We start from the raw sequence: 16,428 nt of genomic DNA, 5'->3' as shown, positions 1-16,428 counted from the left end.
GTAGGTTATCTGAGAATGATCCCAGGAAACACCAGCAGGGGTGGGGAGACATGAGATAGTCACTGAAGGGTTTATTGCCAAACAAGGAGTTTGATTCCATTGGAAACTCTGGGGATGTGGTGGAAGATACACTTCAGATATCGCTCTCCTTTGAGTGAGGGAATTGGGATATTTACACACAAACTCCTGTCTGGCATTAATGTTTTGGTACTTCTGCCTGCTGTACAGCAGAGCAGCCCAAGACGCCACACACACACACACACACACACACACACACACACACACACACACAGAAAAGAAGAAAACAAAACAAAATACCTCCCGAGCAAAAGATGCAGATGTTTGAAGTCACAACATCACTGAGTAAATAAATGAACCAAGACCAAGTGAATGATATGTTGGTGGTGAGGTGCAGGAATGGGGTGTCAGGGGTAGGCAGGCTGCATAAAGGAAAGACAAAGGGTAAGGAAAGGTCAAAAAATTTACCCAAGTACTGGCTTGAGGATTTATCAGGCTCTAATCCTTGTCACATGATGTCATGTACATCAAGAGACCTGAGGCAGACTAGATTATTGTTCCAACTTTTCATTACCTAGCCAGTAATGGGATTATAAATCTCCACCCTTTGCCATGTAACTTGGCAGTGTCTCCTGCTTTGGGTGGGGTATACCTCCTTACGCTTTGACTCTGGGCTTAACCATGTGACTAGGCTTGGTAAACGGGATGGTAGCAGATATGACACAAGCAAAGACTTGAAACAGGGTTGCTTATTCGGGTTTGCCAGAACTATCATGCTTGTTGCAAAGGAAAGATGAGCTTCCCCAACCAAGCCCAGCCTAGATCAGCTAACCCCAGCCAGTCACAGACACATGAGTGAACCCAGTTCAAACACCTAACTGAGCCCAGCCTAGAACTGAGTTGACCCACAGACACATGCGCTTTAAAAAATGCTAATGGTATAGTGCTGAAATTTTTCTGATTATTAAATGCTCTGAAGCCAAAGATAATGGCTACAAAGATTGTATTTCTTTCTTCTGTACTAGCACCAAACATTAATTCAAGAAATTTAGTTCGTCCAACATTTTATAAGTGGCTGCCTTGGGTCACCATCTGAAATTATTTATTTGTTTACTAGTCATTTATCATCCCTTCACTGAACTGTGAGTTTCAAGAAGTCAGAAACTTTGTCTTGTTCACCCATATATCCCAAGTGCCTAGCACAGTGTTTGTCATAGACTGGTTGTTTAATAAATATTTATTGACTGAATTAATATCAGCTATTATACTATATACTGTATACCTTCAAAATGACATTCTTCTAACAATTTATTAGAGAAGACAATGTATCCACACAACTGTAACTGAGTCCTCTGATCATTATATCATGGAAGCATAGAAGAGCAAGTAATCAAGCAGAGAAATAATGGAAGCCTTTGCTAAAACAATGGCATTGGAGTCACTATTTGTTGACTCAGGGTGAGTAGCGATTTTCCTGATGGAGGTGAGAAAAGAAGGCATTCCAATCAGAAGGGGCAGCATGAACAAAGGTATAGAGGTGTAAAAGAATACCTAGAGTGCCTAAAGCACGGCATGTGTGTATAGGGAAACAATGAGTGGGGCCCAACTACAAAAAACCGTAAGTGACATATTACAAAAATTGCACTGTGTCCTCTAGGAAATGGGGAACTGTGGAAGATTTTTTAATCACAAAACTTCTATAAAACAAAAATAACGGACTTCCCTGGTGGTCCAGTGGTTAAGACTCCATGCTTCCACTGCAGGGGCCACGGGTCCAATCCCTGGTCGAGGAAGTTCCACATGCCTCGCAGTGTGGCCAAAAAAAACCTATTATTATAATAAAGAAATTTAAAAACTAAAAGGAAACGACAGAAGGGAAAAGTAAAAGGATAATAGTATGAGGTACAAGGCAATTAGCTGAGATTAAAGCAGGAGTCAGGCAAAATTAGAAAGTAATAACAGAAATGATATCTCTATTAGAAAAAGGATTGACGCTGAAAAATCAAGACACACATATGAAGGGAAACCTGAGGTCCCTAAGAGCTCAAAGGAGAAGAGCAAAAAGTTCTAACTTATTAGGGAAATAAAAAACAGAAGAAAATAACAGTGTAATCTAGGAATATTGGATGCTTCCAGGAATCTTGAGTAAGAAAAAAATAATCAAAGACATAACTGAAGAAAGCTTCCCAGAGCTAAAAGAAATTTTTGACTATATTTTGAATATTTGGTCCAGCAAAATCAAGAAAAACAATCCTAAACCCAGATATCTGAAATGTTTTTGATTATACAGTTAATGGAGAAAGTCCTAAAAACATCCAGCAGAAAAAAAAAAGTAGTTATCTCTAAAGGAACAAAATTCAAACTGGCCTCAGATTTTTACTCTGAAACACCAAAATGTCAGATAATAATAAAGCAATGTCTATAAAGATTTGAGGGGAAATACTGTAATATGAGTATTTTTGAACCCAGGGAAACCATTCTTCATTTGAGATTCTTACGCTGTGTTGTGTGTAACTTAGGAAGTGACTCCTAATTGATCCCTTCCCACACATTTCTCTACCTCCAGTCTATCTTCCATACCCTTTGTATTGGTTCTTCTTCCTCACTAAAAACCTTTCAGAGCTATGTGATTTTAAAAAGTGTGATGATATGCTAATGATAGAATCTAGGTGGTGAGTATTGAAGTGTTCACTGTCAAATACTTCCAACTTTACTGTATGTTTGGAATTTTTATTTTTATAATTAAAAAAAAAGAAAAATATTTCAAATCATCCTAATTGTCTATGAGATAGAATCCAAATTGCCTGCAAAGAGACATGCAAACCTCCTCAGTCTACCCCAACCTACCTCTTCAGTAGCATCTTCTACCCGTTATTCTCACCCCATTTCCCTCTTCTAGTCACCATGAACTCCAGCTGTTCTTGAAATGCACTCTTCTTTGACCTTCCATTTATACTCTTCCCTTGCCTGGAATTGCCCTCTCCAAGCTTTTCTACCTGTTTATTGCTATTCATCCTTGGAGACCAGAATAAACACTATATCTCCATGAAAAGCAGTTAATTGCTCCTCTACTTCTCCCAGAATTCTTGGTTTACACTTCTCTTAGGGCACACATTCACCTTATACCATATGTGTTTGTGTTCCTATCACTTCACTCCAACATGAGTGGGCATCTTGGGAACAGTGACTGTGTCCTTCATCTCTGTCTCTAGCAAAAGCCAGAATCTTACAGAATACATGTCCATAAAGGACATGTGGTTTCTCTCCAAGGTATGTGGGGTGGGTGGGGGCCCAAAAGGGGAATTTTAACTGAGATAGCATTAAATTTGAATTTGTCCTGCAGCAGCTGAGTTTGAGAACAGACAAAGATGAATCTGACATCTCATACAAGTTAAGTTTTACAATGATATGCAGTGAAAAATGAAAATGCAGGTCCCCTTGTTCAAAAATTATTAAGAATTTCACAATCATGACAGCATAGCATTAAACAAAGCGCAGGATCCTTTTGAGTATGGATCCCTGTACACCCGTAAAGGTGACACGCCCATAAACCATTACCCTGTTTACTCAAGGATATCAACCTGATTGGGGTTTCCTGAGTCTCTACCAGTTTCCTTGAGTACAAGCAGTGGTTGTCTGCCTGTCCTTGGTGAGGTACAGACAGGGAGTAGAAACACCCAAGTGGGAGGTCATCAAGTCTCTTATCTCTCCCTACGTCATTCTGAGACTTTATGTGGTTTCAAAAACTGTTGTTAGTAAGCCACATCTGAATCTGATGTCTGGGTCCTGAGTACAGATTCCTATTCTGCCTGCAGACTCACAGTGCTATATTGTCCATAAGTTATATTACGGTACTTGTATTGCAACAAGGTAATGATGACTAGTCTATGATCAGGCCTCACTATGTTATCTCCTACTTGACAAGACTTAGGAAGAACTGAGCACAGTGTCTATGAGAAGATAAGACATTTTCGTACTAGTTGGTGTTCTCATTCAAGAATACAGAACATGCAAAAAAAAAAAAAAAAGAATACAGAACATGCTATGTCTTTTCATTTATCCAAATATTCTTTATATTACTCCTATAATTTGTTAAATAGTTCCTTCATGCTTTTTAAAATTGCTACTACTTGTATTGTTTTTGTTATAGTTGTACGTTAGATATTTTTCTCTATCATATTGCCCAATATTTTGTTTATTATATAGAGAAAATCTATTAATTTTATATATTTATCTCGTATATAGATATTTTACTTAACTCATTACTTCTAGGAGTTTTTTATAGTTGATATTTTCAGGCTTTCTAGGAATATAAACATGTACAAATAGTGATGTCTTTGTGTCTTCCTTTGCAATAATCTTTTATTTCTGTTCAATGTCTTATTGTGTGGCCCAGAACTTCCAGAAAAATGTTATATAAATATATCTTGTTACTGATTTTGGTGGCAATGAGCCTAATGTTTCATTATTAAGTATCATATTGTTTATTTTTGAATAGTTCATTTTTGCCACATTGAAAAAAATTATTCTTAGTTTCTTAATATTTATATTTTTAAATCTAGAATAGCATGTTATTAAATGTCTTTTCACTATCTACTAAAATTATCATACAGCTCTTTGTTCTTTTACCTAGAGTTATGATTTATTATATTAATCAATTTCTTTCCATCCTGGAATTAATAAAAGAACGACCTTCATTTTCCCAGAATAAGCCATACTTAGACATTATGAATGATTCTTTTGATGTATTATTGTATTCAGTTTGCTACCATTTTATTTAGGATTTTTGTATCAATTCATTAGTGAGAATGGCTACAGTTTTCTTTTGTATACTATAAGTATTACATTGCTCTAAAAATTTCACAAGATCTATTCATATTGTGCATTGTTTATTTTAGAGAATTAAATGTAATATCATAGGAATTTCACCTCCATATTTTCACTCCTTTGATGAAAAAAACAAATCACTGCAAATTCCCTCCAAAGATGGAGTATTGTTTTGGATGAATTTTCTTAACAGAATGGGAGAATTCCATGGGCTTCCATTTGTAAGCCTCTGTAAGTAAGGTAGTGGACAGTCCATAGGATTAATAATAAAGCTAGAAGACCAATCCTGTAAACCAAGGGAAGCTGGGTATACCAGACTATAGCCAGTGCCTTGCCATGGTCACTGACACTGCTATCATTGGACCCCAGGTGCCACTCCCAGCATTCCAGACTACTTATTCTAAACTGCCCCTGCTTCTTTGCTCCACTGATTCAGATTCAAAACTCTGGTATGGCTGCCTGTACAAGGCCCAGTTTCTGGGTCCAAGGAAGGCAATTATATGTCCATTTCAGTTTATATTATGGGATGTGGGTCATGCCTCGTATGAGAACTCACACAAACATATGGAAGGAGTTTGGAGGATGGGCCTCCTCCCTTACAACAAAAAATGCTTCCTATGCACTTCTATGCAATAGAAAATAATTTACATATCTGTCCATTTTAATTCTGAAATAACTCAGCACTAAAACCATCTGGTTCCAGAGCATTTTATCAATAATTCTATAAAATATCACCTACTCCTTTCATTATTATTCGTGTGTTGTAAGTGCTTGTATTTGGTGTACCCAAAGATGAGTAAAACAAAGCCATTGCCCCAGGGAACTTATAGCCAGTACTATGTGATTATAGTTCTCCTTGTACTCTAGCATCAAGCAGAATGCCTGCACACAACTGGCTCTTAGAAGAAGTTTTGTGAGAGAATGCTTTCCAAAATGTAAAATAAAATTTAAGAGATTCAGTTAAAATATTGTTGTGTTTGTTTGGGGATTCTGATTTAGTGACTACATTAAGATTCTTCTAAAGAAATCAAACCCAGCAATTGGATAACTCGAATGGGCATTAAGGGTGATCCATGCATAGATAAATGAGACCACTAAATCTATGAAATATAGAGGAATTGGTGAAGGCAAGTGTAGATATCAATGTCTTCCTCAAAAATGTGTAATTTGAACGTGACAGTGAAAGTTAGCTACTATTATACATAAAAGTACAATAAAAATTGCTAATCATTGTTCATGGGAGCCCCAGGAGGAATTTGGAAAACTGTAATAGTCAAAAATAAGCCAAACCATCTAATTTCACAAGCATAAGGAGTAACAACTAAAGGCAAGTCCATCCACCATTTGTCAGAGCGAACATGTTGAGTTTTGGAACCTTCAAGAGCTAAACCATCCAATTCAGCCAATCCTTGAGATGAAAATTATAAATATTCTGGTAATCATAAGAATCCCTTTAGAAGTGAGCATATGTTTACAGAAGATATCATTATGGCCCTCTTTTCTTAACCAAGGATTCCTAACCCAGGCACCTGAATAAGGATGCAAGGCCCGAATTAGGCAGGAAGTGACCATTTCAGAAACCTCTGCCTAACTGTGGAGCATGGGAGTGTTTTCTTAAGGCTTTCTTTTCCTGCTGCTTTTTAAACTTTTTTTTTCACTAAATGGTTCAGAAGGAAAATTACAAGATAGAATGAAAAAGAGATGAAAACTCCTAGCAAAATGATGATATGTCAGTCCTTTTAAAAGACGCTTGGAAGACTCTTTACAATGGCTCCTGTTGATTTTTAAGCATCGCAAATGTGCAAATCATTGCATTACTTTTCATCACACCAGAAAGTGTTTGCATTTTTATTTTCGTGGGGCAGGGGCAGATGAATTCCTGGAAAAGAAGCTGGCGCCATGCCATCTCTCAGAAGCTGATGCGGGTGGGAATCTAGAATCTGGGCAGGAAGGTGACTTACTACGTGTATTATGTTAGTGTTCACAAATAGCCCTTTTGACATCCATTATCTTACCATAACCCCATAAGGTAAGGAATTAAGATCCCAATTTAACAAGTAAGAAAATTCAAAAAACGTAAAGGACTTTCCAAACATCAGTTCAGTGTTACAAGATTTAACATCAACACTGATGCACCAAATTGATTTGGCTAACGTGATCACCCAGGCGGGTATCACCTTCCCCTAACTCTGCACTCTTTTGAAGCTCCACGAATGACCAAACCTTCCCAGCTCAAAGACCGCCCTTTAGTAAAAGGAAAAATAGCTACAGCTCCCACAGAAAACTCCAAACCAACTTGGGGAGTTCCCTGAATGTGGACAGGAACTGTGACCTGCTTCTAACCCATAGAATACCTCAAAGGAGATAGGATGTCAACCTTGAGATTATATTACTTTGTGTAAGACTCCACTTCACCAGCCAGCTCACTCCAGCTCTCCTGCTGGCTTCAAGGAAGTAAGCGGCTGTGTTGTGAATGGCCTATGGAAAGGGCCACTTGGCAGGGAACGGCAGGCAACCAACCCCTAGGACCTTCGGGTGACCTCTAGCCAATAACCAGTGAGAAGCCAAGGCTTCCATAAACCACAAAGGAATGAATTCTGCCAACAATCTGAATGAGCTTGGAGGTCGGTGTCTTCTTCTCCAGCCAAACATCCATATGATAATATACCTTGGCAGGTACCTTGATTGCACCCTCTGAGACTCTGAGTACAGGCCCCAACTCAGCCATGCCTGGACTTCTGAGCTACAGAAACTATGAGATGATAAATGTGTGCTGTTTTAAGCCATTAAGTTTAGATAACTAACACAAGTAGAGCTGGGTCTGAACCCAGGTTATCTTAACACAAACCTTTATTTCTTCAGTTGCACAAGTAAGAAACAAGTTGTATAGCTAGAACAAGCTTATAAACTGTGAATTTAAGTGAGGCAGGGGCTCAGTGGCCCCAGTGAGGTGACTGTCCCTGCACTGAGGCAGCACCTACATCATTGACCATCTCTCCATGAGAATGAGAAAAACATGATGAACAGAATCTCATTCATCACCTCCTCCCTCTACCTACAGACACCCTGGCATCATGGAAAGAGCCATAATGCCCTAATTTTTATCACTTATTTTCTTATTTGGACTTATTTGGACATGTCACATCACCTCCCTCAGCCTACGTTTTTCTCATCTTTAAACCAGGGGACATCGTAACACATTTTGCAGGGACACAGAGGGATTTAGAGCTATAATACATACATGAAACCTGTAATAATTACTAAGTGGAAGCTGTTACTATTATATCATCCGGATGACTTTCCCCATTTTACAGATGTAAAATCAGAATGACTTATCCAAAGCCATACAGCTCTTATTAGTCAGTGAAACTGAGAGAAGAGGCCAGGTTATCTGATTCTAATTCCAGAGCTTTTCCTACTGCATGTCCCTTCTAATTTTTAAAAAATGATCAAAACACAATTTAATTTATGCTAATTTGAAAAATAAATATATTCCATTCAGCTCCTTGAGGAAAAGGGCTGTTGTGTAATGAAAAGAAATATTTGAGCTGTCTCAAATCCTTTGTGGAATAGATCAGGATAGAAATGCATTTCTAGAGAAGACAGGAATCCTTGGTTTAAATAATTACACCTAAAATAACTGCCACAATTATGCAGCTCCTTAGCATCAAGTTTCTGGGTTTTGGCAGAGGCAGCTGAGTTTCCCTTGAACTTTTCCATCCTAGTTACAAAACAGGATTAATTGAATCACTATGACCGAGTTCCTCTTGCAACTCTGGGGAAGACCAGAGACACGCGTAGACACGCAATACATCTGTAACAGAGTATTTAAGGCTTTATCCACAAATCACCAAGGGACCACCAAATCTCACTGACTGGCAATAGTCAACACATTCTAATCTAACAAAAACAACAACAAAGTCTGCTCTTCTGAAATTAGCACAACAGCAGACTTATTCGCCAAAATGAAATCTGTCTCTTGAATTCAGCACCACACTCCTCTCTTTTTCTAGCCTGTCCAGAGCACACAAGCAGGTGAGAGGTTCTGATATCTCTATGTTGCCTAAGGAAGTCAAGCAGAGCATCAGATAGGGATTCGGCCTGGACCTCCTTTCAGGTCCCATACAGCCCTGGGAGCCCAGGATTCAAATGCGTATTTTGCTGTCCCAAGATATAAACCATATGAGTCCGTGGAGAAAACTGGATTGATTACAAAACGCACAGGTTCTATTGAAGTGCTGCCATTTTGAATCACAGAGCTAGAGAAGTTTGCTGAAGGCACTTATGGACCAGGTCAACCACAGCTCCACAGGCACTTCTATTTGCCACCTTACGAAGGAAGGGCAAGAAGGAAGAGCTATCAAACCAGGGAGAAATAGAGGTGATGTTTAAGGACAAGCTAATAGCATTTCAAGGTTTAAAGTAATCTGGAAATAGGAAACCATCCCATTAAATTATAAACATTAGATGAAACAGCAACAAACACTAAGAAAAAATACCCATAAATATTAACTAAGATAATACCTTAATTAGCAGTAAATTGCATCATTAGAATATATTCCCAATAGAGAAATGGTAAGGGAAACCATCAGATCTCCTGGGAAAGCTTACACAGAACTGGAGATAGAGGAAAAGAAAAGGAAAAAAAGATATGGAACAATTATGCAGCATCTGTTTCTTACACATCAGCGGGGGGCACTTTTCCCTAAATCAGTTGAACAGTCAGTGATGTGAAAGATGAGAACTCATTAGGCAGCCTGCAGACAGCACCTGAAATGGTTTGTCAAACAGTCATGCCTCTGAAAATCAACAAGGAACCAGGAGGGGAGGCTTCTTTTTTAGCGGGAAAGGCAAAAGCAATCTAGAGCCAGAGACAGGCTACTGAGCTTTCAACAGGCTCATTATGCTCAGCTCTGCCTAAAAATGACAAAGACACAGAATGCCAGAGTGGGAAACGAAACTTAAGGCGGCAACAAGGAAGGAAATATTTATTGGATATTTATCACAAATATTGAATATTTATTAATACAAATATTTACTGAATGCCTACTAGGTGCCCCGTACTGAATATCATCTCTTTTTCCTTCCCAGCAGTCCAAGAAGGTGGTATTCATTCCACATTTAGAGATAATAAAACTAAGGCTCACAAAGGAGAATTTGCTCAAAGTCACACGGGACTGGATTCAAAGGCAGATATGTCCAACGTTATAACCAGATCTCTTGAACAGAGCAAGGCTGCTTTCTAGAGAGTACAAAACTTTAAGGCTAATGTCCATTAATGAAAGAGCTTGAGAAAGAGTTTTCAGGAGATCAGCAAGGACAATAATTGTAGACCTGTGAATTAAGAGCTGATTGTGGATTCAGTTTATGCTTCTCGCAAGTCAGGAAGCCTGGAGGAACCACAGCCCAACTGAGACAGGCTGGGACCTGGGTCCCTTTGCTGCAGTGCTGCAATGCTTTCCCCTGGACACACCTCTCCTTGAGCAACAAAATAGAAAGAAACTGTATGGGACTAAAAATAACTGTATGCATGCACAGGTGGGGCAAATTCTGGACCCAAAAGATACAAAGAGACCAAAAAAACCCAACCGCCACTTCTGAAGAGCCTGCAGCAAAAACAGGGTGTCAGGAGCAAAAGCAGGGTACTGCGCATGCCCCCTGCACACAACATCACCTAAGGGGTGGGCAAAACACCTAAGCCACCCCTCGGGCCTGACCCCTGGACACACCCCTACCCTCACCCCATATAAGGAATAATCTTGCCCCCCTCAGGGAGCGAGCAAGCAAGGGAACCTATTGTTTGTTCTCGCTGGCTGCTGCTGCAACAGGGGCCCCAGTAAAGCCTTGCCTGAATTTCTTGTCTGGCCTCTGGTCAATTTCTACTGATTGGGGAAAGCCAAGAACCCTGGTCAGTAACACAACCAGGAGGGAAGGAAGAAAAGTAAGCCTTTGGGGGCAGTATCTTTCTGTGTCTTCCTTTCTCTGCAGCAGGAACCTTGCTGATGCACTGGTGGATCCAAATATTCTTCAGAAGGTCTTCCCCGTGCTTACAAGTATCCCTGCTTACAAGGACAACACTACCGACGTCCTTCAGGCCAGGAGCCCAGTTCCTCAGACTGTGTGAATTGCCTGCTAGAGGGATTTCGGACTCTCTCTCCTCTTTGCCTAGAAAAGGCTGAAAGTAAGTAACACTGCTTGAGCAAGGTAACTCTCAGATGCCCTTTTGACCCTGATTTTATAATTCAGCGTCCAGTCAGGAAGAGGGCTTTTATTTAACACATATTTAATGAGCCCCTCCTATGTGCCGAGAGTTAAGTTTCTTTCACTCATCCACTGGAACTCAGTCTCAGAGAAACCCACAGAGCCCCTCAGGGCATCTTACCCAACTCCCACTGGGAAAAGAAGCCCACCCTTGAACTCAAGTCAACAGATTTCTCCTACAGTCAAATGCCATGGAAAATTCCAAGAAGCAGAAGGCGTGGCCTATTCTCCAGGAGACTTAGAGGCTGCAGCGAGTAAATGCAGGACCACTTGCACATGTGTGAAAGGAGCCCTATCTGCTCAGTTTCTGCCTTCCCTATAGCATTTCCACTATCAGCACCTCCACTGATGCAACGGCTTCCCTGGGGTTCCAGCACAACAAAGAGGAGAGCAAAGACTGGTCTGGTTCATGGACTCTTCATAATTTTTATTGGTTTCATTATCCGCTTCAGCCTGATAGCAGCAGGTCATGTCTGCCCTCCCACCTGGATGCAAGGAGCAGCTGTTGCAGAGGTTTACAGAAGTTAAAACCCCCTCCCCACCACACTGCACGGTGAGGACAAAATTTTTCCCTTACCCTCCTTCAGCATCATAACAGTCGGGCATGATAAAGGCACATTCTTAGGAGAAACAGGAAGAACACTGAGAGCCCTTTGCAGAGATGTCTGTCCTCAGTGGGACCCTCTAGGGATCTTAGCCTCTTTTAAATGGCATCCTTTCAAGACCCCCCCGAAAAGTCCCAAACTAAGTTAAATTAGTAAATATATGCTAAGTGTTTAGAACTGTGTTTAGTCCATTGTAAACACTGTCAGTGTTTGTCATTATTATTACTTTTTTTTTTTTTCCTTCCCATCACAATCTTTGCTCGTCACAGGCTATAAGAGGGGTTTCTGGCTTGGTTTCCCTCCTGAGCCCAGATCCTTGCCCAAAATCTCAGCCCATCTGACACGGTCCTGACATGGCAAAGCTCTTGCTGGCTCCCTTTCCCGGTAAAGTGCAACTTGTTCTCTTTATTCTCAGCCCAGCATGGAGTTCTGCTATGAACCACACACAACACACTCTGATATCAAGAATCACCCTTCATTGGACCCACTCAGCTTCTCAGCTCTCTAGTTTTGACTCGTGTAGCTAAAACAAACCCCATGTGGTGGGCCACCCGCTGGCACCCAGAGGCATGTGTGTGAAGGTAACAGGTCTCAGGGCTCTGACCAAGCTGAGAATATTTTTTTACAGGTCATTTATACAGCCAGAAAATGTCTGGGTCATATCAGTGAGGAAACTCCAGAGAAGCAGCGTTAGGTTTCTGCTATAAGGTTACACTGAAGAAACAAATAGGCAAATAACAAGGAAGTCAGAAACCAGGAATCCTGGGGACCCGTCAGGAAGGTACAAAATGACCTAAAGCAGTTTGGGCCAAAGACGATGAACGCCATCTCCCTGAGGACAGAGATTTTGTTTCTTTTGTTCCGTGCTATGATCCTGCGCTTGGAAAACCCTCCAGTATTCATTGAATGAAGAAATGGATGAATCATCAGGATGTAGTGGTCCTCTTTCATAAGGTGCTGGCTAACGGCATGGCAAGACTGGGAGAAGCATAGGCCTCAAAATGCAAAGAATTTGAAGAACTAGACACTAATCCCCCAAGGATCAACCCTAAATATTCCTCTAGCCTGTACCATGAGCTGCGGGCTTGCTGCTCCGGTTCCGTGGTTTGGGGTCCCTCCCTGCTGTTTGAGCCCCTGTACTTCCCCCCATCCAAGCACTTATTACCCTGCAGTGTATTCTTCCTCTTTTCTATCTTCCCTACGGAACAGGACACACCACCCGGCACATAATAAAAACTCACGAATGTTGTTAAGTGACCCTGCCCTGAGGATTTACCCACAGAGATGAATGGGCAAAAAAAAGAGAATAATACAATTTGCTGTTTTGGGCCTTATTTCTCCTAGAAATCATGGCAAGACTGGGGTTTCTGCTTTTACCTAAAGGTAACAGGATAAATTGAGAACCAACAGGACAATATTCAAGACGGTTTGACTTTCTAGAGTGACCAAGATGGCAAGGGTGCTTAAAACTGAATTTAAAAACTTAAAATAATAACAAGGATAATAATGACTGACATAAAGAGAGGAGGTGGGGTTATTAATCAATGAGGAGCTGGACCTGAATCGGCAGAGTAATGTGTCCACCACGAGAGCTGACGTGACCCTCAGGTGCACAGACACACGTGCACCCAGAAGAAGGGAAAAACAGCCCTGTCCCTCTCTGCACTAGTCAGGCCACACCTTGAGTGTGAGAGGTGGCTGCACTCAGCTCTGGACCCTACACCGTAAGAAGAGAATAGAAAACTCAGATGTGTTCAGTTGAAAGCATCCATGAGATAAGTGGACTCAAACTCACGGCACGAGAGGACCTGTCAAAGAAACCAACTGGCTTGGAGGTGACTGGCAGTGACATAAGAGCTGTGATCAATATCAAAAGGCCTGTTAGACTAGAAACTGAGGCTCAAGGATGTTCAGTTCCTGGATCCAAATCACAATGACTTGGTGGTAGAGCTGAGAATCAAACTCTAGTCTTACCATTCTAAATCCCAAAATCATTATGCTTGAAATGGACAGGACTTGATGTCTTAGAAAAAGCCCTTTGGGTCTCAAGTCCCCATCAATATGAGGATGAAGCTACATCACTTCCGCCAGTGGTGCTTGGCAGCTTTCGGCATTGTACATACATTAAGCAGGGGAAGGGAACTCGGAATGCCCTTAGCAACTTGGGTAAACTTTGTCACAGGGCCAGCAAGCTGACACCTACTTACAGTGACATATATGTACTTTAGCCATCCTAGTCTGAAATATGCAATAATGGAGATTGGATCATAGTGACAGTTCTCAAAGTCTGATCAGGGTGATGGCTGGAACCTCTGTATTCATTCAACAAATATTTTTGAGCACCTCCTCAAACCAAGCACCATGTGCAGTGCCGGGTACACAGTGGCTAACAAAATAGTAATGTAGTGGAAGAGACAAGCATTAATCAATAAACTACAAATAAACTGTATATAATGAACAACCGTGATAAATATAATGAAGGCAAGTAACTGGATTTTATAAGAGAAAATAACAGGATGGCGGGGGTTATTAAACAGTGTAAGCTCTACGTTACCCCACCCACACCCCCCACACCCCCGTGTTGTTCTCTCTGGGAAAAGCTGTGTTTTAGAACCAGGCTTGCCCTAAGGCCAAAATTGAGGACTTGCAAGTTCAGGCATACCTCCAGAGAACACTCTGGAGCTTCAATGAAAAAGTCCATCGTAGGTCAAACAGAGAGGGAGACGAGCATTGCCATAAAGGAGAGACACTACCTGAGAATGTGTTACCACCTGGGAATAAGAAATACAAGAGGAACCCTCTTAGCTCTGCTAAGTTATTGAAAGGTAAAAGGAAGCAGGAAGTAGGCAGGAAGAGATACAGCACATGAGCAGTAAGTAATCTTCAACACATGACACCACCCACTAGTCACGGTAGTAGCAGAAATGACATGTGTCCACACAAACACTTGTACGTGGATGTTCACAGAAGCTTCATTCATAATGTCCCAGCACTGGAAACAACCATAATGTTCATCAACAGGTGAATGGATAAAGAAATTGTGGTATATTTGTGAAATGGAATAGTAGTCAACAGTAAGAAGGAATGCGCTACTGATATCCACAAGGATACCGATGAATCTCACAGACATTATGTAAAGTGAAAGAAACGAGACACAAAAGAAGAACCCACATTATATAATGCCATTCACATGAAACACTAGCCACACAACTAATCGGCAGTGATATAAGTCAAGTCAGCATCTTCCTGGCGTGGGGGACAGGGAGGGGAGACAGGAGGCAGAGATTAACTGAAAAGAGAGAGACATTAAGAGAACCGTCGGAGGAGATGGAAAAGTTCTGTCTTCACTGGGGTGGGGGTTTCACGGGTCAGTAGCCTGCACACTAGAATGCATAAATTTTATTGGATGCAAATTACGCCTCAATGAAGTTGATTTTTTTTTAATTTCCTCATTCTTTCAGTCCAGTGCAATATTCTTTCAGAAAACGAAACAAGTTCCTTAGAGGGAAGGAGGCCGACAAAAATTATAGTGCTATATCTGAAATCACTCCACCGTCCTGGCATTTAATTAATGGGGGGTGAATGCCAACCCTCACCAGTGTCCAGTCCGCTGCCTGAGACACTGAGGACATCCTCTTCTCCCCCGACAGGTAGCAGCTGGCCTCAGCACCTATGGTGACCGTTTCTTTCAGGAGGCCTACCAACCTGTTATTCATGTAGAAAAGGCAAAGCTATGAGCACAGTAAAAATATTGCCACATTGCCAGGCCAGAACACCCCAGGTGATCACTGAGACTAGAGGACCCCTTGAGGGAAACTGCATTATAAGGCCAAGGCCTCTGCCTGTGAAACCCTTTGCTTTAATTACATAGCAAATGTCGTGGAGGACACTGTTCACTACTTCATCCTGTCCCCAGTACAGAGAGACACGAGAGAAATTCTTCTCTGGTCTCAGTCCCAGGATTAACTGTGCTAAGTTGTTTGTCACTTACGAATACTAATGCGTACTAATATGATTCCTCTTTTGGAATCACCTGCTCAGAAGTTAAATATGTGCCCCACATCTAGAAAGCGTGCAAAAATTCAAGGCACACATTTTAGCCATTAACCTAACCCAGGTTTCACATTTATTTCCCTGTCATTATTTTCCTTTTGCTTTAATTTCCTCAATTACACTTTTTAATCAACTTTATCTTCTAGAGCAGTTTTAGGTTCACAGCAAAACTAAGCAGAAAGTAGAGGATGCCTATACACTCCCTGCCCCGGCTCATGCACAATCTCCCCCATTATAAGCATCACTCACCAGACTGCTACTGTTATCATCTATGAACCTACATTGACACCAGTTGACCTCAGCATCACCCAAAATCCACAGTTTTACCTTAGGGTTCACTCTTAGTGTCGTATATTGTACGAGTGTGGATAAATGTGTAATGCCATATATCCACCATTATAGTATCATACAGAAGAGTTTCAGTGACCTGTGCTCCACTTGTGTTCCATCTTTTAATCCCTTCCCCCAGTCCCAGCCCTTAGTAACCACTGATATTTTTACTGTGCTCATAGTTTTGCCTTTTCCAGAATGTCATGTGGTTGGAGTCATACAGTATGTAGCCTTTCTGGTTGGCTTCTTTCACTTAGTAATAGGCATTTAAGGCCTTTTCATGGCCTGATAGCGCATTTCTTTTTAGCACTGAATAATATTTCATTGCCTGGGT

Source organism: Monodon monoceros, unplaced genomic scaffold (assembly GCF_005190385.1).
Source record: "Monodon monoceros isolate NGI ecotype Baffin Bay Population unplaced genomic scaffold, NGI_Narwhal_1 Super_Scaffold_5, whole genome shotgun sequence".
NCBI lineage: Eukaryota > Metazoa > Chordata > Mammalia > Artiodactyla > Monodontidae > Monodon > Monodon monoceros.
This window is presented reverse-complemented; position numbering follows the sequence as displayed.